This window comes from Lithobates pipiens, unplaced genomic scaffold (genome assembly GCF_037356315.1).
Source record: "Lithobates pipiens isolate NorthernLeopardFrog02 unplaced genomic scaffold, aLitPip1_a1.2 Scaffold_10, whole genome shotgun sequence".
Lineage (NCBI taxonomy): Eukaryota > Metazoa > Chordata > Amphibia > Anura > Ranidae > Lithobates > Lithobates pipiens.
The window spans coordinates 122350323-122378269 of record NW_027507686.1 but is presented as its reverse complement, the minus strand read 5'-3'; the positions used below and the strand labels follow the sequence as shown (position 1 = coordinate 122378269).

General features: G+C 50.0%; 1 protein-coding gene across 9 annotated transcripts in view; it reads left to right on the top strand.

The window, feature by feature from the left end:
* Positions 1-27947, top strand: part of LTBP3 (latent transforming growth factor beta binding protein 3) — a 1616087-nt gene that overhangs the window by 240068 nt on the left and 1348072 nt on the right. The gene's annotated exons all lie outside the window — the stretch shown is intronic.

Here is a 27947-nt window from a genome sequence, read left to right as displayed (position 1 = left end):
TCCATCGAACAGAGTAAGAGAACTGTTGCCGACTACGCCATTGAATTCCGTACTTTGTGACCGAATGAGGACAGGAGAGTGAGTGGTGTCCTCCCCCTCTCTGTCTCCTTCTCATGCTGATTAACCTGGGACCCGTGTAGCGGCGGTGTTGTGGAGGCATTGTGAGCGAGGCTGAATCAGAGTGGCAGGCTGAGTTGGGATAAGAGTGCCGGCGAGTCCAGGAGAAAGTAAAGACAACAATTTCCACTCAAGAGACGCTGAAGAGGGACATGTCTTGGATGGGTGAGAGACATGTGAAAGGAAAGGATAAAGGGGAAGATTGTTCTTTTTGTACTGGGAATATGTGAAGTAAAGATTTGGGACTGTACGTTTGAACCAATTGATCTTTCCCTCTTTATGCCTCCCGTTATCAAACCAGTACTAACTAGGATCCTCTGTGTAACCTTAAACAGGGTTAGTACAGTTAAGTTGAGGCACTGAAACAGCTGTATACCCTATACATCTAAATCCTGATTTAATACCATGCCATCGCAGCCCACTACAAAGGCAAGCCAAGTGGCAAGTCAAGCAAGCCAAGCGACAGCAAAATTAGAAAAATATGCTCATTATCCAGGACAGGTACCAGGCCAGACCCCCCCTAAAAACACCCTCAATCTAACCTCCACAGGGGTAACGAAAAGCCAAGGACAGAATCAACACCCAATGTTAACGGAGGTGGGAAAGCTAGTGGGGAGACCCCTGGGACAAGTGATTGAGGTTGCCTCTGGGTTACCACCAGGGGTTGGGGTCTCAGGGAACCCCAAGCCATCACTAAAGGAGTTGCTGCAGGCAGTCAACTTTTGTAGGGTCTCCCTGAACGAAATGACTGTCCAGCTTAAAACAATCCAAGATGAGCTTTCCTTTGTCAGGTATGACTTATAAAAAGTCTGGGAAAGGACCACAGCTCTGGAGGGGAGAGTGGGTATGATGGAGGATGATCTGGGCCCCCTCAAATGGGAGATGAGAGCCATAAAGGAGCAGTTAACCAAACAAGAGAGTAAAATGGATGAAATGAAAAACAGGATGAGAAGAAACAATGTATGGACAGTAGGACTCCCAGAACACAGTGAAGGTGCAGATCCTGCTGCTTTCTTAGAAAAGTGGTTCAGAGATACATTTGGACATGAGTCCTTTACTCCATTTTTTGCAATAGAGAGAGCACATAGAGTCCCTACTAGGCCTTCCCAGTCCCGAGCCCCTCCAAGACCTCTCTTAGCAAAGTTTCTATACTATAGGGATAAAGTGACTATAACACACAAAGCCAGAGAAATGGGCAATATATTCTACAATGGTTCTAGTGTGTCTATATATCCAGATTTTTCACCAGATCTTCAAAAGAAGAGAGCTAAATTTGGGGAAGTAAAACGCAAACTACGTCAAGCAAACTTAACATATGCATTACTATATCTAGCAAGATTAAGATTAACGGCTCTTGGTGGGACTACATTTTTTGATACTCCCGAGGGGGTAGAGGAGTGGTTGGTAACTCATAATGAGAGACTTTACAAAAACTGGACTGTTTTATTTGGGTCTTTTTGGGGCCTACAATAAGCTATAATATAACACTGGGGAGAGGGAGGAGGAGAGAGAAGCGATTTATAAAAAAAATTACTTTATTTTTTTTGTGTTTTTTTTGCGCTTCTCTCTCCTCCTTCCTCTCTGAGGGAGGTGGGGGGGTGAGGTGTATGGAAGGAGGGGAGCAAAAAGCATGGTACCCCCATTGCTTAAGGGGTGCATCAAAATGTTCTCTTTTTTGTTGTTGTTTATGTCTCTTTTTGGGGTTTTTCTGTGAGGGAGGGTTGTGGGGGGGGGGGGGTGTCAATAAAAAGATTTACATTGATCATATTTAAAATGAGGTGTGTATGGGTAGGCCACAGTAGAAGGCCCCCGACCAAGCCTAGTAAGGTAATGAGAGAGGAATATAAGAGAAGTGGATGGTATGACTGGATTGGTTTGTATGTAAGGTATGTAAGGCACAGTTTGTAAGGTTTAGGGGAAAATGGAAGAAGAAAATGGAAGAAGCACATTCAAGACAAAAAAGTTTTTTACAAGTTGCACTCGATTACTAAGATATCACAGGTAAAAAGTATGAGTAAAAGATGGAATGAGTCAACGAGTAAAAGAATGCTACACTATGTCACATGATTAATAAGAAATAAGAGCACTAATGACTAAAGGTACACTGTTAAAAAGAAAAAGTATCACTTTGTGTTCATGGAATGTTAGAGGCCTAGGGGACCCAGGGAAAAAATCAGCAGTTTTGTCAATGGCAAAAATATATGGGGCCACAATTCTGTGCCTGCAGGAGACACACCTCACTAATATTTCCATACCTCACTTGGGGTGGGGAAAGTTTTGTTCGCAGTTTCACTCAGTCCACACTTCCTTCTCTAGAGGAGTGAGTATTTTTATTAAAACAGGGGGTTCGTGTAACTGTATGCAAAGCAGGATTGATGAACAAGGGCAGTACATTTCTGTATACTGTAAGATAGAGAATAGAGCACTTGTATTGGCTAATGTGTATGTACCACCTCCCTTTAACACTGAGATCCTGTATGACTTGGTGGAGTTTGTGTTGGACAAACCGGGAGTTCCATTACTAGTTGTGGGAGATTTCAAAATGGTAATTGACCAGACAATAGATAGGCTTCCCCATGGGATACAACGGGGAGGCACGAGGGATGGCCGTTTGTCCCAGTTTATTGGAGAGATGGGTCTGAAAGACATCTGGAGAATACAGAACTCAAAGTCTCTGAGCTATTCATGCTTATCCAGCACACACTCCACACTGTCAAGGATTGATTTGATACTTGAGAATGATGAGGCGATCACTATGGTAAATAACTTAAACTACATGCCAAGAGGTCTTTCGGATCACTCTCCAATGATAGCCTCAGTAGAAGTAGGGGGGGGAACACCTTTGGGAGTGGAGAATTAGTCCCTCCTGGTTGGAACTTATGGGAGAACTACAGGAGGTACTAATGGCCTTGGATTGAGCTGAATACTGGTACAGCTTTGCAGGGGGTAGTCTGGGATAAGCTGAAGGCCTTTCTCCATGGCTTACTGATTCAGCAAGTGTCAAAAATAAAAAAAAAACCTAAGGAAAGGGAAGAATTAGCAGCAGAAAGAGTGACATTAACAGAAGAACGATACATTCATGACCTGACACCTGGAAATCTCAGGGCTTGGATAGAGACACAGCAAAACTACTGTTTAATATTGTTAGGAAAAGCTGAGAATAAACACATTTTTCAAAAACAAATAACTTTTGGGGAGGGGGAAAGTGTAGGTCGGATGTTGGCCCATTTAGTTAGAATAAACTAACCATCATCAGTAGTACCAATGATTGCCATTAGTGAGGGTAGGACATCTACGCACATGACAGATATAGTGGATAGGTTTAGGGACTATTATGAGGATCTATATAGGTACAACCAGGAGGAAATGGGGGAAGAAATGGACAACTTCTTTAGAAACCTAACGATCCCCTGTCTCTCCGAGGAAGATAGGGCTGCACTAGACAGTCCTGTAACGCTAGAGGAGATACAGCGGACCGTGCAGGAAATGGCGGGACAGAAGTTCCCAGGACCCTACGGCTTGCCTATCGAGGCATACCGACATTATAGAAGGGTGTTGATTCCTGAATTGTTGAAAGTCTTTAACTGGTCGGCGATGAAACGAGAGCTCCCTCTATCTATGAGGGAATTCACAATAATCGTGATACCTAAAGAAAATAAAGACTCACTTAACCCCTCCTCATACAGACCCATTTACCTACTGAACTCAGATACAAAGATTTTGGCAAAGTTCTTGGCTAGGGATGAGCTTCGAGTTCGAGTCGAACTCATGTTCTACTCGAACATTGCCTGTTCGCCTGTTCAGCGAACAGTGAACAATTTGGGCTGTTCGCAGCAAATTCGAAAAGCCGGAACACCCTATACAAGTCTATGGGAGAAATCTAAAGTGCTCATTTTAAAGGGTAATATGCAGGTTACTGTCCTAAAAAGTGTTTGGGGACCTGGGTCCTGCCCCAGGGGACATGGATCAATGCAAAAAAAAGTTTTAAAAACGGCCGTTTTTTCAGGAGCAGTGATTTTAATAATGATTAAAGTGAAACAATAAAAGTGTAATATTCCTTTAAATTTCGTAGCTGGGGGGTATCTATAGTATGCCTGTGAAGGGGCGCATGTTTCTGGTGCTTAGAACTGTCGCTGCACAAAGTGTCATTTGTGCAGGAAAAAAAGTCTTTTAAAATCACTTGCGGCTAAATTGTCGGGTCTCCATAATACAGAGAACACTCAATGAGTGTTCTCTGTATTAGCCGACAATTCATTCATTCATTGATTAAAAAAAAAAAAAAAAAAAAAAAAAGCGTGGGGGTTCCCCTAAATTCAATCAAAAGGCCCTTCAGGTCTGACATGGATATTAAGGGGAACCCCGTGTCAAATTTAAAAAAAAAATTGACGTGGGGGTCCCCCCAAATATCCATACCAGACCCTTCAGGTCTGATATGGATATTAAGGGGAACCCCGCATCAAATTTAAAAAAAAAATTGACGTGGGGGTCCCCCTAAATATCCATACCAGACCCTTTATCCGAGCACGCAACCTGGCAGGCCGCAGGAAAAGAGGGGGGGACGAGAGAGCGGCCCCCCCTCCCTCCTGAACCGTACCAGGCCACATACCCTCAACATTGGGAGGATGCTTTGGGGGTCTGTGACCCCTCAAAGCACCTTGTCCCCATGTTGATAAGGACAAGGGCCTCATCCTCACAACCCTGGCCGTTGGTTGTGAGGGTCTGCGGGCGGGGGGCTTATCAGAATCTGGAAGCCCCCTTTAACAAGGGGACCCCCAGATCCCGGCCCCCCCCCTGTTTGAAATGGTAAGGGGGTACAAAAGTACCCCTACCATTTCACAAAGAAAGTGTCAAAATGGTTAAATAAGACAAACACACTTTTGAAAAATTCCTTTATTAAAAATAAAAAAAATAAAAAAAAAATTCCAGCGGTGCTAATCCACTCTTGCTATCCAGCGACGGGTCTCCGGGGTCCAGCGATGGATGATCATATCCAGCGACGGGGGATCTCTCAGTCCAGCGCTGTCCATACCTCCTTCTTCTGTCTCCACTGCGGAGACACTGCAGAGAGCCGAGCGCTGACATTTCTTATATTGGGAGGGCGGGGCCACCCGTCACCTGACCCCGCCCCTCTGACGCAGGAGAGGGAAGCCAGGGGTTCCCCAGTGACGTGTGGGTGACCCCGCCCCCTCTGATGTAACGGAAACCTGCGTTACATCAGAGGGGGCGGGGTCACCCACACGTCACTGGGGAACCCCTGGCTTCCCTCTCCTGCGTCAGAGGGGCAGGGTCAGGTGACGGGTGGCCCCGCCCTCCCAATATAAGAAATGTCAGCGCTCGGCTCTCTGCAGTGTCTCCGCAGTGGAGACAGAAGAAGGAGGTATGGACAGCGCTGGACTGAGAGATCCCCCGTCGCTGGATATGATCATCCATCGCTGGACCCCGGAGACCCGTCGCTGGATAGCAAGAGTGGATTAGCACCGCTGGAATTTATTTTTTATTTTTTTTATTTTTAATAAAGGAATTTTTCAAAAGTGTGTTTGTCTTATTTAACCATTTTGACACTTTCTTTGTGAAATGGTAGGGGTACTTTTGTACCCCCTTACCATTTCAAACAGGGGGGGGCGGGATCTGGGGGTCCCCTTGTTAAAGGGGGCTTCCAGATTCTGATAAGCCCCCCGCCCGCAGACCCTCACAACCAACGGCCAGGGTTGTGAGGATGAGGCCCTTGTCCTTATCAACATGGGGACAAGGTGCTTTGAGGGGTCACAGACCCCCAAAGCCTCCTCCCAATGTTGAGGGTATGTGGCCTGGTACGGTTCAGGAGGGAGGGGGGGCCGCTCTCTCGTCCCCCCCTCTTTTCCTGCGGCCTGCCAGGTTGCGTGCTCGGATAAAGGGTCTGGTATGGATATTTAGGGGGACCCCCACGTCAATTTTTTTTTAAAATTTGATGCGGGGTTCCCCTTAATATCCATATCAGACCTGAAGGGTCTGGTATGGATATTTGGGGGGACCCCCACGTCAATTTTTTTTAAAAATTTGACACGGGGTTCCCCTTAATATCCATGTCAGACCTGAAGGGCCTTTTGATTGAATTTAGGGGAACCCTCACGCTTTTTTTTTTTTTTTTTTTTTTTTTTTTTTTTTAATCAATGAATGAATGAATTGTCGGCTAATACAGAGAACACTCATTGAGTGTTCTCTGTATTACGGAGACCCGACAATTTAGCCGCAAGTGATTTTAAAAGACTTTTTTTCCTGCACAAATGACACTTTGTGCAGCGACAGTTCTAAGCACCAGAAACATGCGCCCCTTCACAGGCATACTATAGATACCCCCCAGCTACGAAATTTAAAGGAATATTACACTTTTATTGTTTCACTTTAATCATTATTAAAATCACTGCTCCTGAAAAAACGGCCGTTTTTAAAACTTTTTTTTGCATTGATCCATGTCCCCTGGGGCAGGACCCAGGTCCCCAAACACTTTTTAGGACAGTAACTTTCATATTACCCTTTAAAATGAGCACTTTAGATTGTGAACGTTCGAGTCCCATAGACTTTAATAGGGTTCTAAAGTTCACACGAAGTTTAGGTCTGTTCGCAGGTTCTGGTGCGAACCGAACAGGGGGGTGTTCGGCTCATCCCTATTCTTGGCGGTTAGACTAAATAGAGTTGTAGAGAAACTTGTCCACCCTGATCAATCAGGATTTATACCTGGCAGGTCTACTAGTATAAATATAAAGTGGGTTTACTTAAATCTCCAAGTTCCTATGGACGAGGAGGGACATAGAGCTATTCTCTCTTTGGATGCCGCCAAGGCCTTTGATACTCTAGAATGGAAATTCCTCTGGAGAGTCTTGAGAGAATTTCAGATAGGACCGACTTTTGTTAACAGGGCGAAGTTGTTGTATAGGTCACCCGAAGTGAGGGTAAGAGTTAATAACGAACAATCCGCTATGTTTCTTTGCCCTCGCGATCGAACCCCTGGCTGTGTCTCTTAGATCCTCCCTAGTGATAAAAGGTTATAAAGGAGGGGTGGAGGAAGAAATGGTAATACTATTTGTGGATGATCTCCTTTTACTTCTTGGAGATGTGCAGAACTCATTAAAAGAAATCATGTAAAATAAAATATCTTGGCATAAATATCTCCAGAGACCCTTAACAATTTATAGTAGACAACCTAGTTTCATTATTGACTACATTTAAGGACAAAATTAAAATTTGGAAAAAACTCCCCATATCTGCGGCAGGTCGCTGCAATTTAATTAAAATGATATTCCTACCACAACTCTTTTATGTTCTGCACAACTCCCCAATATGGATTTATAAAAAATGGTTCTACAAGATTGACACTCTATTTAGAGCATTCATTTGGAAAGGGGGCTCAGCACAAATTAGCTTAAAAACTCTACAACTCTCAAATGAGGAAGGAGGAGTTGCCCTCCCACACCCTTTTAGCTACTTCCTAGTGGCGCAGCTCCCACATATGGTGGACGTGAACCCGAGGGGGAAGGACGAGAGAGGAAGACTCTCTTACAAATTTTTTTGCATGAATCGCTGGTGGAAACAACTTAATGACAAGAGTATAGGAAGTGGCAAAGGGAACCCTGGGATCATGAGAAACAGCAGTGGTCATTTAGAGAATACTCCCCCTTATGGGAAAATAGTAAGCTGGGTGAGATGCAGAAACTGAGGCCAATTAGGGAATGAGAAAGACAAGGTATAAAGTATATATTTATCAACTCTACCAAGATGGAAAGTTAAAATCCTTTCAGGAATTAAGAGAACAATTTGTAATCCCGAACAAATCTTTTTTTTTTGATATTTGCAGGTAAGACATGCAATGATAGAACAGTTTAGAGGGAGGACAATAGAATGGGGTAGCAAGGACTACAGGTACGGTCTTAGAGGAAGAAAAGGGAAAGAGACGTGGGAAATATATCGGAACTACAATTGGGAAAGGATACTCAAACTTGCCCTATGGGTCTCGCTTTCCCCACCCCAGAGGATGTCACATTTATTTTTACTGTACAGAGTGTATTGTACTCCGCAAAAGCTCTTTTGGTTTGGTCAAAGACAGGAAGCTAGATGTGGAAGGACAGAGGGGACCAGATTCATATGTTTTGGAGATGTCCAAAGCTATTCCGGTACTGGAGGGAGGTGGTGGATACTATCGCTCAGGTGTTTGAAGTGCCTATTGACACGGAACCTATGCTTTGTGTACTGGGGTGGATAAAGGGAGAGGGTAAACCAAAATATATCCAACTATCAATTTTGAGATGCCTCTTTCAGGTTAGGAAATGTATTGCCCAGAAATGGCAATCTTCCACACCTCCAACCAGTGGGGAATGGGAACAGAATATGAATGTGGTGTTTCTCAAGGAAAGGACGCCATACATTAGTCAAGGAGCTCTTAAGAAATTTCATGAGATCTGGAAAATGTGGAGCGAGAAAAACAAAAGTAGAAGTATAAATGTATAAAAGTGATAGGGTTGATAAATCAGACAGAGGAAAACAGGAAACGAAAAACTGTCGAGAGAGGAATGGCGTGAAAAGTGTTGGATGTAATGGAGTGCATGGAAGTGTGCTATGTGGGATTGGTGAAGTACATATGACTCTGGAAAAGAACAACACATAGAGATGAACGAGGGTATTCACAAAGGGGGGTCATACTTGCTTCCTTTTTTTTTTTTTCTCTCTCTTTTTCTCCCTCTCCAATTTTTTTTTATATGTATGTGAGTTATGATGGTTTTGTAAAATGGAAAATAAATGAATAAATTATAAAGTTTAAAAAAAATAAAAGAATTCTGTACTCTGGCACCAGAGGTTGCATTGAACAATAAGGCCCTAGTGGCTGCTGTTTCTCATGATCTCTCGGATACCATCAAGGATGAGATAGCAGCCCGAGATATACCCACTCAGCTGGAGAGGTTGATCATGTTTGCAATCCTCATTGACTCCAGACACAGAGAAGGGCTCTCTTTTAAGGAGCGCTTGTGGAAGCCATGAGATAATCCAATTCCAAGTTATTTCCTCACCTAAGTTTCCGATGGTTACTGGTTATCCTCGGTTACAAAGGCACAACCCCTCTTTTGATTGGCTTCATGCTGAGATTCTCTCCTGGTCACCACAATGCAGTGAGACATGCTTCCAGAAGGTAGCCAAGGTTCTGTGCACCTCTTCCCTCTCCTCCCTGCTGGAGGAGTACCGCGATTTTAGCAATGTCTTTGACAAAGGTCAAGTCGGTAGTTTGCTTCCACATCGGCCATATGATTGCACAATTGACCTTCAACCTGATGCCATACCCCCTTGTGGCCGGGTTTACCCTTTGTTGGTTTTGGAGGATAAGGCCATGGAGGAGTATGTTGCAGATGCACTTTCTCGAGGGTTCATCCACAAATCCTCATCCCCTGCTGGTGCTGGATTCTTCTTTGTGAAGAAGAGTGGGGAACTGAGACCTTGTATTGATTATAGGGGTCTGAATCATTTCACGATTAAGAATGCTTATCCGATTCCATTGATTATGGAATTATTTGACCGCCTCAAGGGAGCAACGGTTTTCACAAAGCTTGATTTGAGATGGGCATACAATTTCGTGAGGATTAAGGAGGGCGACGAATGGAAAACTGCGTTTAATACCAGAACAGGCCATTATGAGTACCTTGTAATGCCTTTTGGCCTTTGTAACGCCCCGGCAGTTTTCCAGGAATTTATTAACAATGTCCTCCGAGATTTGTTGCAATTATGTGTGGTGGTTTATCTCAATGATATCCTCATATTTTCCAAGCCCCTGGATAGCCACCACACAGATGTCTGTTGTGTGCTTCAGAAACTAAGAGAGAACAATCTCTATTGTAAACTGGAGAAGTGCGAGTTCCATCATGAACAGGTTAAATTCCTGGGTTATGTCATTTCCACTGGTGGTTTTTCGATGGACCCAGTTTGGCAGTTCTACAGTGGCCCCGACCCGTGGATTTACATCCTCTGCAGCATTTCCTGGGCTTTGCCAACTATTATCGGAATTTATTGGTAACTTCTCATCTCTGGTCAAGCCCCTGACTGATATGACCAAAGGATGGTAACCCACAGAGTTGGTCTCCGGAGTTCATTAAGGCCTTTGAGAGTCTCAAGGCTGCCTTTGTTTCTGCTCCTGTGTTGGCACATCCTGATCCTACGTTACCTTTTATCCTTGAGGTTCATGCTTCTGAGACTGGTGTTGGCACCCTTCTGTCTCAACGTCCTACCTCTGAGAGCGCTATGCATCCTTATGGCTACTTTTCGAAGAATATTTCACCTGCGGAGAGCAATTACGATATTGGTGACAGAGAGCTGTTGGAGATCATTTTAGCCCTGAAACAATGGATACATCTCCTCAAAGGTACCACTGTGCCAGTTCTCATTCTTACTGACCATAAAAATCTCACATTCTTGTCTGTGGCTAAATTCCTCTCTCCCAGAAAGGCACGATGGGCTCTTTTTTTTGTCAAGTTTCAATTGCAGAATTGCAGATCTCTTGGTAGACAGCAGAATTCATAGTTCCTTTTATCACGGCAAGTCTTCCAGGTCCTGAAGCAGCAAAACAGCCCCAGACCATCACACTACCACCACCATATTTTACTGTTGGTATAATGTTCTTTTTATGAAATGCAGTGTTCCTTCTACGCCAGATATACTTGGACACACACCTTCCAAAGAGTTCCACTTTTGTCTCATCGGTCCACAGAATGTTGTCCCAAAAGTCTTGGGTAGTGATGGACGAACTTCCGACGGGACGTTTCGCGAACGCGAAACGCGAACGGACACAAACGTTCGCGAAAACGACCGTTCGCCGCGGGCTCCATTGACTTCAATGGGAGGCGAATTTCGCAAACCTTTAGGTCGAATTTGCGGCCACGGGGTAATTATTAGGGGGTAGCACGTAGTCCCACCACCTGGACAATAGCATAATACATGTATGAGGTGAATTTGGGATCGATAACTACAAGCATTTTTTTTTTATTTGGGAAATTGTTCTGACAATTCAGGACTATGGAGCTAATGAAGGCAATGGAGGAGAGGGAAGGTCAGGGACCAGGGTAGGCAAACAAGAGGGTGCAGGAGATACAGAGCACTGACAGCAGCACCGTAATACAGAGCACTGACATCAGCACCGTGACATACAGCGCTGACAGCAGCTCCGTGACATACAGCGCTGACAGCAGCTCCGTGACATACAGCGCTGACAGCAGCTCCGTGACATACAGCGCTGACAGCAGCTCCGTGACATACAGCGCTGACAGCAGCTCCGTGACATACAGCGCTGACAGCAGCACCGTGACATACAGCGCTGACAGCAGCTCCGTGACATACAGCGCTGACAGCAGCTCCGTGACATACAGCGCTGACAGCAGCTCCGTGACATACAGCACTGACAGCAGCTCCGTGACATACAGCGCTGACAGCAGCTCCGTGACATACAGCGCTGACAGCAGCACCGTGACATACAGCGCTGACAGCAGCTCCGTGACATACAGCGCTGACAGCAGCTCCGTGACATACAGCGCTGACAGCAGCTCCGTGACATACAGCGCTGACAGCAGCTCCGTGACATACAGCGCTGACAGCAGCTCCGTGACATACAGCGCTGACAGCAGCACCGTGACATACAGCGCTGACAGCAGCTCCGTGACATACAGCGCTGACAGCAGCTCCGTGACATACAGCGCTGACAGCAGCTCCGTGACATACAGCACTGACAGCAGCTCCGTGACATACAGCGCTGACAGCAGCTCCGTGACATACAGCGCTGACAGCAGCACCGTGACATACAGCGCTGACAGCAGCTCCGTGACATACAGCGCTGACAGCAGCTCCGTGAATACAGCGCTGACAGCAGCTCCGTGACATACAGCGCTGACAGCAGCTCCGTGACATACAGCGCTGACAGCAGCTCCGTGACATACAGCGCTGACAGCAGCTCCGTGACATACAGCGCTGACAGCAGCTCCGTGACATACAGCGCTGACAGCAGCTCCGTGACATACAGCGCTGACAGCAGCTCCGTGACATACAGCGCTGACAGCAGCTCCGTGACATACAGCGCTGACAGCAGCTCCGTGACATACAGCGCTGACAGCAGCTCCGTGACATACAGCGCTGACAGCAGCACCGTAAGCAGCCCCAGGAGGAAGTCAGCACAGCACAGGGATGGTGTGATCCCCTCATAATAAGAACCCCCAGGAGGAAGTCAGCACAGCACAGGGATGGTGGGAGCCCCTCATAATAAGAACACCCAGGAGGAAGTCAGCACAGCACAGGGATGGTGGGAACCCCTCATAATAAGCAGCCCCAGTAGAAATATGACACCGCTCAACCTCTTCAAAGAGGAGGGTAGGGGCATATAGTACGGTGTGCTTTTTTGGGTCAGGGAAGTGAGCCAAATGAATTAAGAAGGTCTGTGTGCTTGATTCCAAAAATTGTTTATAGACATATACATGGTCTACTGATCACATGTGTTGAATTCCTCCGAGATCCATGCCTCATTCATTTTTAGAAATGTGAGGTAGTTAACACTGTGGTGAGCTAGGCGAGTACGCTTATCGGTCACAATCCCCCCTGCTGCGCTGAACGTCCTTTCGGACAGGACACTGGATGAGGGGCAAGCCAACAGTTCGATTGCAAATTGGGCAAGCTCTGGCCAGAGGTCAAGCCTGCCCACCCAGTAGTCTAGGGGTTCATCACTCCTCAGAGCGTCCACATCGGCCGTTAACCCAATGTAGTCGGACACCTGACGGTCTAGGCGTTCCCTGATGCTGGATCCGGATGACACCTGTCGATGGGTCGGCTGAAAGAATGACCTCATATCCGAAGTCACCAACACATCTTCAAACCGGCCTCTTCTTGCAGGCGCTGTTGGATTGGTACCCGCAAATCCTTCTCTGGGAGTGGGAATTGCTCCTCTGCCAGCGCACGCAAAAGCAGAATGCAGCATTTCTCGAAGCAAGGCCTGGAAGTGCTGCATTCTGACAGCCCTCTGCGACGGCGGTAACATTTCCGCCATTTTGTGTTTGTACCGGGGGTCTAAGTACGTTGCCACCCAGTACTGGTCCTTGACCCTCATGCTTTTTATACGGGGGTCCCTATTAAAACACTGGAGCATGAAGGCCCCCATTTGCACTAAAGTGGAAGCGGTGTGGTGGCCTGGCTCCTGCTCATCATCCAGGATAATGTCGTCCTCTTCATTCTCCTCTCCCCATCCTCGCACAACAGGGATCCCAGAAAGGTTTAAAGCATGCTCTTCTTGCTCCTGCTCATCCGCCCCGGCACCATCCTCCTCTGACTCCTCATCAGACTCCTGTTGTTGACTTGTCTCAGATAGAGTAGCCCCCCCTGGGAATTCATCCAGCATTGCGACTTCCTCATCTTCCCGCTCCTGCTCCTCCACAGCCTGATCAATGACACGACGCAATGCACGCTCCAGAAAGAAGGCATAAGGTACCATGTCACTGATGGCGCCATGGCTGCGACTGACCAGTTTGGTGATCTCCTCAAATGGCCGCAGAAGTCTGCATGTGTCGCGCATGAGCAGCCACTGGCGCGGTGAAAAAAAACCCAGCTCCCCAGAACCGTTTCTTTCGCAGAGTTCATACAGGTAGACGTTAACTGCACGTTTCTGCTGGAGCAGCCTATCAAGCATATAGAAGGTTGAGTTCCATCGCGTCGGGCAATCGCAAATAAGACGTCTGACCGGCAGATGGTGTCGCCGCTGAATGTCAGCAAGGCGAGCCATGGCCGTGTAAGATCTTCTGAAATGGGCCGAGATTTTCCTTGCCTGCCGCAAGATGTCCTGGACCCCAGGGTATTTGACAAGGAATCGCTGCACGACCAAGTTTAAGACGTGTGCCATGCACGGCACGTGCGTGATTTTGCCCTGTTTCAATGCGCTAAGCAGATTGGCACCGTTGTCACACACCACTTTACCAACTGTCAAATTGAGCGGTGTTAGCCACTCATCTGCCTGTGAACGCAAAGCTGAAAGGAGTGCCGGGCCAGTGTGGCTCTTTGCTTCCAGGCACAACAGACGCAGCACGGCATGGCAACGTCTCACCTGGCATGTGGAATAGGTTCTGGGGAGCTTGGGCGGTGCAGTGGAAGAGACGCTAGCAGCGGAAAAGGAGGAGGCAGCTGAGGAGGAGAGGGAGGAGGATGGAGTAGGAGGAGGAGAAGAAGAGTCAGGCCTGCATGCAATCCGTGGCGGTAAAACCAAATCTACACGGGTGCCACGGGTTACATGCTTGACGGCCGTCAGAAGGTTCACCCAGTGGGCAGTAAAACTGATATACCTTCCCTGCCCGTGTTTGCTAGACCACGTGTCTGTGGTCAGATGTATCTTGGCACCGACACTGTGTGCCAGAGATACATTCACTTGCCGCTGAACATGGCCATATAGCTCTGGGATGCCCTTCTCTGAGAAATACTTCCTTCCTGGGACCTTCCATTGTGGTGTTCCAATGGCCACAAATTTGCGAAAGGCCTCCGAGTCCACCAGTTTATATGGCAGTAGTTGGCGGGCTATGAGTTCTGACAAGCCAGCCGCCAACCGTTGGGCAAGAGGGTTATCCGGCGTCATCATTTTTTTACGCTCAAACATTAGGCCCACGGAAGCCTGCCTTTTTGCAGAAAAATGTGAGCTTGGCGTGATGGAAGGTGGAGTGGAGGACAATTGTGAGGAGAGAGGAGAAGGAGAAGTAGAAGACGAGGCTGGACGGTGAGAGCCTGCAGTGTGGCTTTGTGTGTTCCGTTGCTCCCACTGGGCTCGGTGATGGCTGCTCATGTGCCTTCTTAAGGCGGTCGTCCCTAGGTGAGTATTGGGCTTACCGCGACTAACGCGTTGACTGCAAAGATTGCAGATGGCAACGCTATTGTCAGCAGCGGACACGTTAAAAAAAGCCCACACTGCGGAGCCATGTGCCGGTGTCCTGGGAGCGCCAGATGTGACCGTACATGGTCGATGACTCGCTCCTGATACATTTGCAGTCTGCTTTGTCCCTGCTGTGCAATGTAAGTCATTGCTGCTTCTCCTCCCTATCTGCTGGTCCATATCTCCCTCTGAACTCCCCTCCTCTTCCTCTCTTGTGGGCACCCACGTGACATCACTAGACACGTCATCATCAACGTCACCTTCCCCACCGCTATAAGTAGAGTAGGCAGCAACACCGGGGACCAACCTCCTCCTTGGGCTGATCTGGGTACTGGCGTCAGACTGCTGAGTAGCGCTTGTTGCTACCTCCTCTTCCTGATCCAATACCAAGAGTGGCTGCGCATCAGAAATGTCCTCTTGATATGGATCGGAAAATAATTCCAGTGACTCAAGCGGAAGGTATGTGGTGGTGGTGGTGGTGGTCGTGTTGTTGGTGGTAGTGTCTTTGGGGGTGCACATAGCAGAGAGTGAAGAAGAGGGTGCAGATCGAGAGGATGAGGAGGGTGCAGAAGAGTAAGGCTGAGCGAGCCACTCAACCAAGTCTGGTGCATCCTTTAAAGTAATTGAACGCACCTTCTGCAACTTCCCACTTTGGCTCAAGCCTGTTGCTCCTGCCCTACCCCTACCACCCCTGCGGAAGGGCCTGCCTCTTCCTCTGCATGTCATTTTTTAAATGACCCTGTGACAAAACTCTTAGTCCCTATACCGCTGAAGGACTGCTGCAGTATAGGTGAGCGGTCAGCAGTGGTGCACGTCAACCCTATCTATTGTGGACCTATAGCGGTCCTTACAGAACAGCAGACTGTACCGCACTCAAGCCTATGTACCGTAGCACCCTATACCAAGTTACCAGTCCTTATAAGAACTTTTGTGGACCAAGCAGGTTGTGTATTAGTGTTTAGCAGACTGTACGTCAGTCCCTATACCGCTGAAGGACTGCTGCAGTATAGGGCAGCGGTCAGCAGTGGTGCACGTCAACCCTATCTATTGTGGACCGATAGCGGTCCTTACAGAACAGCAGACTGTACCGCACTCAAGCCTATGTACCGTAGCACCCTATACCAAGTTACCAGTCCTTATAAGAACTTTTGTGGACCAAGCAGGTTGTGTATTAGTGTTTAGCAGACTGTACGTCAGTCCCTATACCGCTGAAGGACTGCTGCAGTATAGGGCAGCGGTCAGCAGTGGTGCACGTCAACCCTATCTATTGTGGACCGATAGCGGTCCTTACAGAACAGCAGACTGTACCGCACTCAAGCCTATGTACCGTAGCACCCTATACCAAGTTACCAGTCCTTATAAGAACTTTTGTGGAACAAGCAGGTTGTGTGTTAGTGATTAGCAGACTGTACGTCAGTCCCTATACCAATGAAGGACTGCTGCAGTATAGGGCAGCGGTCAGCAGTAGTGCACGGCAACCCTATGTATTGTGGACCGATAGCGGTCCTTACAGAACAGCAGACTGTACCGCACTCAAGCCTATGTACCGTAGCACCCTATACCAAGTTACCAGTCCTTATAAGAACTTTTGTGGACCAAGCAGGTTGTGTATTAGTGTTTAGCAGACTGTACGTCAGTCCCTATACCGCTGAAGGACTGCTGCAGTATAGGGCAGCGGTCAGCAGTGGTGCACGTCAACCCTATCTATTGTGGACCGATAGCGGTCCTTACAGAACAGCAGACTGTACCGCACTCAAGCCTATGTACCGTAGCACCCTATACCAAGTTACCAGTCCTTATAAGAACTTTTGTGGACCAAGCAGGTTGTGTATTAGTGTTTAGCAGACTGTACGTCAGTCCCTATACCGCTGAAGGACTGCTGCAGTATAGGGCAGCGGTCAGCAGTGGTGCACGTCAACCCTATGTATTGTGGACCGATAGCGGTCCTTACAGAACAGCAGACTGTAACGCACTCAGGCCTATGTACCGTAGCACCCTATACCAAGTTACCAGTCCTTATAAGAACTTTTGTGGACCAAGCAGGTTGTGTGTTAGTGATTAGCAGACTGTACGTCAGTCCCTATACCAATGAAGGACTGCTGCAGTATAGGGCAGCGGTCAGCAGTAGTGCACGGCAACCCTATGTATTGTGGACCGATAGCGGTCCTTACAGAACAGCAGACTGTAACGCACTCAGGCCTATGTACCGTAGCACCCTATACCAAGTTACCAGTCCTTATAAAAACTTTTGTGGACCAAGCAGGTTGTGTGTTAGTGTTTAGCAGACTGTGCGTCAGTCCCTATACCGCTGAAGGACTGCTGCAGTATAGGGCAGCGGTCAGCAGTGGTGCACGTCAACCCTATCTATTGTGGACCGATAGCGGTCCTTACAGAACAGCAGACTGTACCGCACTCAAGCCTATGTACCGTAGCACCCTATACCAAGTTACCAGTCCTTATAAGAACTTTTGTGGACCAAGCAGGTTGTGTATTAGTGTTTAGCAGACTGTACGTCAGTCCCTATACCGCTGAAGGACTGCTGCAGTATAGGGCAGCGGTCAGCAGTGGTGCACGTCAACCCTATGTATTGTGGACCGATAGCGGTCCTTACAGAACAGCAGACTGTAACGCACTCAGGCCTATGTACCGTAGCACCCTATACCAAGTTACCAGTCCTTATAAGAACTTTTGTGGACCAAGCAGGTTGTGTGTTAGTGATTAGCAGACTGTACGTCAGTCCCTATACCAATGAAGGACTGCTGCAGTATAGGGCAGCGGTCAGCAGTAGTGCACGGCAACCCTATGTATTGTGGACCGATAGCGGTCCTTACAGAACAGCAGACTGTACTGCACTCAGGCCTATGTACCGTAGCACCCTATACCAAGTTACCAGTCCTTATAAAAACTTTTGTGGACCAAGCAGGTTGTGTGTTAGTGTTTAGCAGACTGTGCGTCAGTCCCTATACCGCTGAAGGACTGCTGCAGTATAGGGCAGCGGTCAGCAGTAGTGCACGGCAACCCTATGTATTGTGGACCGATAGCGGTCCTTACAGAACAGCAGACTGTAACGCACTCAGGCCTATGTACCGTAGCACCCTATACCAAGTTACCAGTCCTTATAAGAACTTTTGTGGACCAAGCAGGTTGTGTGTTAGTGATTAGCAGACTGTACGTCAGTCCCTATACCAATGAAGGACTGCTGCAGTATAGGGCAGCGGTCAGCAGTAGTGCACGGCAACCCTATGTATTGTGGACCGATAGCGGTCCTTACAGAACAGCAGACTGTACCGCACCCAAGCCTATGTACCGTAGCACCCTAGACAGACCAAGTTACCAGTCCTGATAAAGAGCTTTGTGGAACAAGTGAGTTGTGAATGATTAGCAGACTGCAGCAGAAGGGCAGCAGTCAAGTATAATATTCTTTCTATATTTGGAAGAAAGAATATTATACGTGTACAAGCCTATTACCGTACCACTGATACCAGTCCTGAAAAGAACCTTTGTGGAACTAATAGTAACAGCAAGTCTTTAAAATTATCCTCACTGCCTGACACACTGCTTCCTGCCTGTCCCTATACAAATTGGCAAAAAAGAGTAGGCTGGAACGATTAGCTGGAACAGCTCTTTTGTGGACCTGATAGTAACAGCTAATGATGATGATGATGATGATGATGAAGAAAGACTAATCTGGCTGAGCTGTCCCTAAAATAGCAGCATACAGCGCTCTGTCCCTTTATCTAAACTGACAAAAGAAACTCAGGCTGCTGACCTAACACCTATACCAGTCCTGAAAAGAACTTTTGTGTACCAAATAGCTAGCGTTTTCTCTGTCCCTACTCCACACAGGATCCTTTCCCTACAGTGACAGAAGAAAGAATGTAAAATGGCCACCGGATCGGGTGTATTTATAGGTTAGGGGGAATGTCCAAGTGTCCATGAGCTGTCATGTCTCAATTGGTTGTCCTGTAACACATGATAAACGTGTCACGAAAGGTTAAAGTTCTTGTATACATTAAACACGTAAGTCCGCCGGGGCGAACGACGGAAAAAGGCGTTCGAACCCGCGGACGGCGAAAGTCGGAAATTCGCCGCGAAACGACCGCCGGGCGAACCGTTCGGCCATCACTAGTCTTGGGGATCATCAAGATGTGTTGTGGAGAAATTGAGACGAGCTTTGATGTTCTTTTTGCTCAGCAGTGGTTTTCTCCTTGGAACTCTGCCATGCAGGCCATTTTTGCCCAGTCTTTTCCTGATGGTGGAGGCATGAACGCTGACCTTAACTGAGGCAAGTGAGGCCTGCAGTTCCTTGGACGTTGTTGTGGGGTCTTTTGTGACCTCTTGGATGAGTCGTCGCTGCGCTCTTGGGGTAATTTTGGGCGGCCGGCCACTCCTGGGAAGGTTCACCACTGTTCCATGTCTTCGCCATTTGTGGATAATGGCTCTCACTGTGGTTCGCTGGATTCCCAAAGCTTTGGAAATGGCTTTATAACCCTTTCCAGACTGATAGATCTCAATTACTTTCTTTCTCAATTGTTCCTGAATTTCTTTGTGTAGCTTTTAAGGATCTTCTGGTGGACCTTACTGTGTAAAGCAGCTCCTATTTAAGTGATGCCTTGATTGTGAACAGGTGTGGCAATAATCAGGCCTGGGTGTGGCTAGAGAAATTGAACTCAGGTGTGGACAACCACAGTTATAGTATGTTTTAACAAGGGGGGCAATCACTTTTTCACACAGGGCCATGATGGTTTGGATTTTTTTTCACCTTTAATAATAAACACCTTCATTTACAAATTGCATTTTGTGTTTACTTGTGTTGTCCTTGACTATTGTTTAAATTGGTTTGATGTTCCGAAACACTTAAGTGTGACAAACATGCAAAGAAACAGGAAATGAGGAAGGGGGCAAACACTTTTTCACACCACTGTATGTATATATATATATTATATATATATATATATATATATATATATATATGCAAATTCCAGTTAAAAGTAGTAAGTGGACAATCATCAAGGGGGACCCCAGGAACTCAGAACGTGGGGGGGGGGGGCACCTTCCACAGAAAGAATACACTAAGGTAAGGGGGTGTGTGTCCACCAAATGCAGCTTTACTCTGCCCGTGTATGCAGTCTCACTGTGCCCACAAATGCGGCCTCACCGTGCCAACCATTGCAGCCTCACTGTGCCCATTATTGCAGCCACACTGTGCCCATCAAATTCAGCTTTACTGTGACGTGAATGCAGCCTCACTGTGCCCATGAATGCAGCCCCTCCTGTGCCCCATGTCCCAGTCTGCAGTCCCTGTCTGTGGGAAGGTGTGTGTTGATGCTCGGTACGGTACCTTGCATGCCAGCAGGATATCCATGACTGGCAGCAGCAGGCAGGGTCTGTTCTCGTTTTGGATGGGGACAGTGCTCCTTCCAGAGGATCTGGTTGCTGTGAGATGGCGTGGTCCCTGGTTACCTGCACCTTCAGCTGTACCCATTTTCCGGCCCCAGTCAGCCTGTCCTCTGGTCCTGGGGAAGTGGAGAGCACTGGGTGGGAGCTGGAGAGAAGGGGGAGCAGAGAGTACTGGCGTGGTTGGAGAACACATGGGTGGGGGCAAAGAGCAGGGGGTAGTGGAGATCACAGGGGTGGGGAGCAGAGAGTGCTGGGGGGAACTTGAAAGTACTGGGGGGGGCAAAAAAGAACAGGGGTGGAGAGCATGGTAGGCTGAGAGCACTGAGCCCCAGAGGGCTAAGAGTGTGGGGTGGCAAAGAGCACTGGGGGGGGGGTACAGGGGTGGAGAGTATGGGGGCTGGAGAGTACTGGGGGGTACAAAGAGTAGGGGAGAGAGCTTGAGAGCACCAGTGGGGGCCAGAAAGAACAGGGGGAAAAGCACGGGGGACCGGAGAGCATTATGGGAGGTGGAGAGCATTGGCAGGGTTGGAGAGAACATGGGTGGGGGCAAAATGCAGGGGGGAGTGGAGAGTATAGGGGTGGGGAGTGGAGAGTGCTGGGGGGAGCCAAAAAGAACAGGAGTGGATAACACGGGAGTAGAGAGCACTGGGGGGGGGGTCTGGAGAGCGATGGGTGGAGTTTGAGAGCACCAGGGGCCAGAAAGAACAGGGGTGGGGAGAATGGAGGGCTGGAGAGCACTGGGGTGGGGGCTGGAGAGTTATGGGGAGAGCTGGTGAGCACTGGGGGGTGAGAAAGAATGGGGGGAGAACAGGGGGAGAGCACTGGGGGGAGTGGAGAGCACTGGGGAGGGAGAACAGGGGGTGAACAAGGGGGGGAAGAACAAGAGCGGAGAGCACTGGGGGGAGTGGAGAGCACTGGGGGGGAGAACAGGGGGAGAACACTGGGGGGAGTGAAGAGCACTGCGGGGGGGAAAGAACAGGGGGAGCACAGGGGGGTGAAGAGCACTGGGGGGAAAGAACAGGGGGGAGCACTGGGGGGGGGGGGAGTGGAGAGCACTGGGTGGGGGGAGAACAGGGGGGAGCATTGGGGGGAGTGGAGAGCACTGGGGGGGAACAGGGGGGGAGAGCACTGGGGGGAGTGGAGAGCACGGGGGGCAGAACAGGGGGGAGAGCACTGGGGGGAAGAACGGGGGGAGAGTAGACAACTGGGGGGAGAAAGAACGGGGGGCACTGGGGGGAGTGGGGAGCACTGGGGGGAGAACATAGGGGAGCACTGGGGGGAGTGAAGAGCACTGGGGGGGGGGAAGAACAGGGGGGAGAGCACTGGGGGGAGTGAAGAGCACTGGGGGAGGAGTAGAGCACTGGGGGGGTGGAGAGCACTGGGGGGAGAACAGGGGGTAGAGCACTGGGGGAGTGGAGCACACTGGGGGGGGGAGAACAGGGGGGAGAGCACTGGGGGAGTGGAGTGCACTGAGGGGGAGAACAGGGGGGAGAGCACTGGGGGAGTGGAGAGCATGGGGGGGGGACGGGGGGAGAGCACTGGGGGGAGTGGAGAGCACTGGGGGGGGAGAACAGGGGGGAGAAGAGCACTGGGGGGGAGAGAGCACTGGGGGAGCACTGGGAGGGTGAAGAGCACTGGGGGAGCACTGGGTGGGGGGGTGAAGAGCACTGGGGCGGGTGAAGAGCACTGGGGGGAGTGGATAGCACTGGGATGGTGGCTAGAGAAGGATGGGGAGAACTGGAGAGCAGGTTGGGGGGGGCAGAAAGAAAGGGGGCAGTGCACTGGGGGGAGTGGAGAACACTGGGGGGTAGAACAGGGGGAGAGCAGAGCACTGGGGGGGGAACAGGGGGAGCACTGGGGGGGAAGAACAGGGGGGGAGCACTGAGGGGAGTGGGGAGCACTGGGGGGAGAACAGGGGGGAGCACCGAGCACTGGGCGGTAGAACAGGGGGGAGAGCACTGGGGGGAGTGAAGACCACTGAGAGGGAGAGCACTGGGAGGGGTAGAGAGCACTGAGGGCGAGAACAGGGGGTAGAGCACTGGGGGAAGTGGTGAGCACTGGGGGGCAGAACAGGGAGAGAGCAGAGCACTGGGGGGAGAACGGGGGAGCACTGGGGGAGTGGGGAGAACTGGGGGAGAACAGGGGGGAGCACTGGGGGGGAAGAACAGGGGGGAGAGCACTGGGGGGAGTGAGGAGCACTGGGGGGGCAGGAGGGGAGCACAGAGCACTGGGGGGTAGAACAGGGGGGAGAGCACTGGGGGAGTGAAGAGCACTGGGGGGGGGGTGAGAGCACTGGGAGGAGTGTAGCGCACTGGGGGGAGCATGGGGGGTGAAGAGCACTGGGGGGAGAGCACTGGGGTGGTGTGAAGAGCACTGGGGGGGAGAGCACTGGGGGGGATGAAGAGCACAGGGGGGTGGGTGAAGAGCACTGGGGGGAGTGGATAGCACTGGGATGGTGGCTAGAGAAGGATGGGGAGAACTGGAGGGGAGGCAGAAAAAACAGGGGTGGAGAGAACTGTGGGGGGTGAGGGCTGGAGAGTGTGGTGGGGGATGAGAGCACTGGGGGGGGGTAGGGAGCACAAGGTGAACTGGGAGGGCAGTAAAAGAAGTTGGATAGGAGGATCGGTAGGGGGGCTGCATATAGAGGAAATGAGCCTTCTATATTCCTCCATGCAGCTGCTGAATACTTGATTCTCCTCCTCTCCCTCCTGCAAGCATTCAGCGGCTGCATGGAGGAATATAGAAGGCTCAATTCCTCTATATGCAGCCCCCCTGGCGATCCTCCTATCCAGGCACACAGGGCAGGCTGTACGGATGGGCATCTCCTCCTCTTGATCACAGCACTGGCTGGCTCTGTGTTCGGCGGCCGCTCTGTAAAATGGCCCCGCCCCCCCAGACCGGCTCGTGTGATAGGTGGAACGTTGATTCTCTCTACTATCACACAAGCTGGTCTGGGGGGGCGGGGTCGTGTCACAGCTCGGCCGCCGAACACAGAGCCAGCCAGTGCTGTGATCCGCAGGAGAGAGCGGAGGATGCAGCCGCAACCAAAAGCGCCCCCAGGGCAGGCGGCCTACTGGGAAATCTCCCGGTATCCCGGTAGGCCAGTCCGGCCCTGCACCTGTATATAGTTAGTTAGTAAGGTTGAAAAAAGACACCAGTCCATCCAGTTCAACCTGAAGGAGTGTCTACAATTGTCCCTATTGCTGTACATTCACACTCACGTCGGTCCCTACCCTCACGTAGCTCACAATCCAAGGTCCCCACATTGATATACTAGGGCCAATTTTGGACAGAAGCCAATGAACCTACCAGCATATCTTTGGAGTGTGGGAGGAAGCCGAAATACCCAGAGGAAACCCACGCAGGCACAGGGAGAACATGCAAACTCCAGGCAGGTAGTGTTGTGGTTGGGATTAAAACCAGCGACCCTTTTTACTGCTAGGTGAGAGTGCTAGCCACTACACCACTGTGCTGCCCTAAATATATGTGGTGCCCCCCCACACACACCTGTATATATGTTAGCCCCCCCGCACACACCTGTATACATGTCGGCTCCCCCACACACACCTGTATATATGTCAGCCCCCCACACATGCCTGTATATATGTCAGCACCCCCCTACACACACCTGTATATATGTCGGTGCCCCCCCACACACACCTTATATATGTCGGTGCCCCCCACACACAACTATATATATGTTAGCCCCCCCACACACCTGTATATATGTCGGCCCCCCCACACACACCTGTATATATGTCAGCCCCCCCACACACACCTGTATATATGGTAGCCCCCACACACACCTGTATATATGCCAGCCCCCACACACGCACCTGTATATATGTCGGTGGCCCCCCACACACCTGTATATATGTTAGCCCCCCCCCCACACACACCTGTATATATGTCAGCACCCCCCCCCCCCCCACATACACCTGTATATATGCCATTGCCCCCACACACACCTGTATATATGTCAGCCCCCCACCCATACCTGTATATATGTCAGCGCCCCCAAAACACCTGTATATATGTCAGCCCCCCCACACACACTTGTATATATGTCAGCCCCCTTCACACATACACCTGTAAATATGTCTGCCCCACACACACCTGTATATATGTCAGCGCCCCTCCACGCACAGCTGTATATATGGCAGACCCCTCACACACACCTCTACATATGTCAGCCCCCCCCCCACAAACCTGCATATATGTCAGCGCCCCCGCACACACACCTCTATAAATGTCAGCCCCCCACACACACCTGAATATATGTCAGCCCCCCTCACACATACACCTGTAAATATGTCTGCCCCACACACACCTGTATATATGTCAGCGCCCCTCCACGCACAGCTGTATATATGGCAGACCCCTCACACACACCTCTACATATGTCAGCCCCCCCACACACACCTGCATATATGTCAGCGCCCCCCACACACACACCTCTATAAATGTCAGCCCCCTCACACACACCTGTAAATATGTCTGCCCCCACACACATCTGTATATATGTCAGCACCCCCCACACACACCTGTATATATGTCAGCGCCCCTCCATACACAGCTGTATACAGTGGCGTAACTAGAACCTTCAGGGCCCCGATGCAAGAAACCACGAAGGGCCCCCCTGAACCCCAGCCAGGGCCCTTCCCTCCGAGTCCGGCGGTGGAACTCCAGGGCGTAGTCACAGGTATGACCTTTGTGAGCCTGTAGTTCCACCACTGGTATCAGTAGTTTTTTTTTATTATTATTTTTTTTTTTTTAGGTGCCCCATTGGGGGACTGTCCCTAGGCAGGATGGGGTCCCCGTCCCCAGAAGAGATGAGGTCCTTTTCTCCAGGGCAGATGAAGTTACTGCCCCAGGTGAGAAGGGGTCCCTGTCCCCAGGGGAGGTGGGGGTCCCTGTTCCCACGTGAGAAGGGGTCCCTGTCCCAAGGGGGAGATGGAGGGGGTATGTAATGGTGTGTGGGGTCCTCTCACTCACCATGGCCAAGCTGTAGGCTGCACACTCATCCATGTTGGCCTGGGCTCCATCCAGTGTGCTGGACGGGCGATCAGCATATCTCCCAGAAAGACCTTTCATCATCTGTGTATGACGGGGGAGGAAGGGGGCTGGCAGACAAGCCTGCAGTGTCCTCCGGGGAGCTGGCTCTCACTGCATCTGTGTGCTTAAAGTTTGTTTACCCGGGAGAAGTATGCAGTGCAGTGTGGGCCGGACTCAGGGGGGGCGGGACTCTGGCTGGGGAGAACAGACATCGGACTGAGCGGCAATGCATGGAGCAGGAGAGGGGTACTCTGAGGAGGCGGCCGAGGACACAGGTCATGTGGGGAATGCACAACTAAAGAGCAGCCAGTGCGATAGTCGAGCATGGAGCTCTGCTAGTCACCCTCCACCTCCAGCCACCCGTGTGCATGGTGCACTGGTACCCCTAGCTACCTATGCTGCTGCCGGCCATATGTAGAGGGGGCTGCATGGGCCCCCTGCATCACAGAACCCAGTTGCGGTCGCGACTGCTGCACCCCCTATAGTTACGCCCCTGGCTGTATATATGTCAGTGCCCCCACTCACAAACCTGTATAAATGTCAGCCCCCCCACACACACCTGTATATATGTCAGCACCCCCAAACACCTGTATATATGTCAGCCCCCCCCCACACACACTTGTATATATGTCAGCGCCCCCACACACATCTGTATATATGTCTGCACCCCCGACCACACACACCTGTATATATGTCAGTGCCCCCCCACACACACCTGTATAAATTTCAGCCCCCCACACACACCTGTATATATGTCAGCCCCCTCAAACATACCTGTATATATGTCAGCCCCCCACACACGCCTGTATATATGTCAGCAACCCCTATACACACCTGTATATATGTCATGCTCCCCACACACACCTGTATATATATCGGTGCCCCCCCCCCCCCCCCACACACACACCTGTATATATGTCAGCGCTCCTCCACGCACAGCTGTATATATGGCAGACCCCTCACACACACCTCTACATATGTCAGCCCCCCTACACACACCTGCACATATGTCAGCGCCCCCCCACACACACACCTATATAAATGTCAGCCCCCCCACACACACCTGAATATATGTCAGGCTCCCTCACACACACCTGTAAATATGTCTGCCCCCACACACATCTGTATATATGTCAGCACCCCCCCACACACACCTGTATATATGTCAGCCCCCCCACACACACCTCTATATATGTCAGTGCCCCCCACTCACAAACCTGTATAAATGTCAGCCCCCCCACACACGCCTGTATATATGTCAGCGCCCCCTCACACATGTATATATGTCAGCCCCCCCAAACATACCTGTATATATGTCAGCCCCCCACACAGGCCTGTATATATGTCGTGCCCCCCACACACACCTGTATATATGTCGGTGCCCCCCACACACATCTGTATATATGTCGTTGCCCCCCCCCCCACACACACCTGTATATATGTCGGCCCCCCCACACACACACCTGTATATATGTCAGCACCCCCCCACATACACCTGTATATATGTCACTTCCCCCACACACACCTGTATATATGTCAGCCCCCCACACACACCTGTATATATGTCAGCACCCCCCAAACACCTGTATATATGTCATCCCCCCCACACACACTTGTATATATGTCAGCGCCCCCCCACACATCTGTATATATGTCTGCACCCCCAACCACACACACCTGTATATATGTCAGTGCCCCCCCACACACACCTGTATAAATGTCAGCCCCCCACACACACCTGTATATATGTCAGCCCCCCCAAACATACCTGTATATATGTCAGCCCCCCACACACGCCTGTATATATGTCAGCAACCCCTATACACACCTGTATATATGTCATGCCCCCCACACACACCTGTATATATGTGGGTGCCCCCCACACACACACTTGTATATATGTTAGCCCCCCACACACACCTGTATATATGTCGGCCCCCCCACACACACACCTGTATATATGTCAGCCCCCCACACACACCTGTATATATGTCAGCCCACCCACACACACCTGTATACATGTCAGCCCCCACACACGCACCTGTATATATGTCGGTGCCCCCCTACACACACCTGTATATATGTTAGCCCCACACACACTTGTATATATGTCGGCCCCCACACACACACCTGTTTATATGTCAGCACCCCCCACATACACCTGTATATATGTCACTGCCCCCACACACACATGTATATATGTCAGCCCCCCCACACCTGTATATATGTCAGCCCCCCCCCCCAACACCTGTATATATGTCAGACCCCCCCCCCCAAACACCTGTATATATGTCAGCCCCCCACACACACCTGTATATATGTCAGTGCCACCCTATACACACCTGTATATATGTGTGCCCCCCACACACACATGTATATATATCGGTGCCCGCCACACACCTGTATATATGTTGGCCTCTACACACACACTTGTACAGTATATACGTCAGCCCCCCCACACATACCTGTATATATG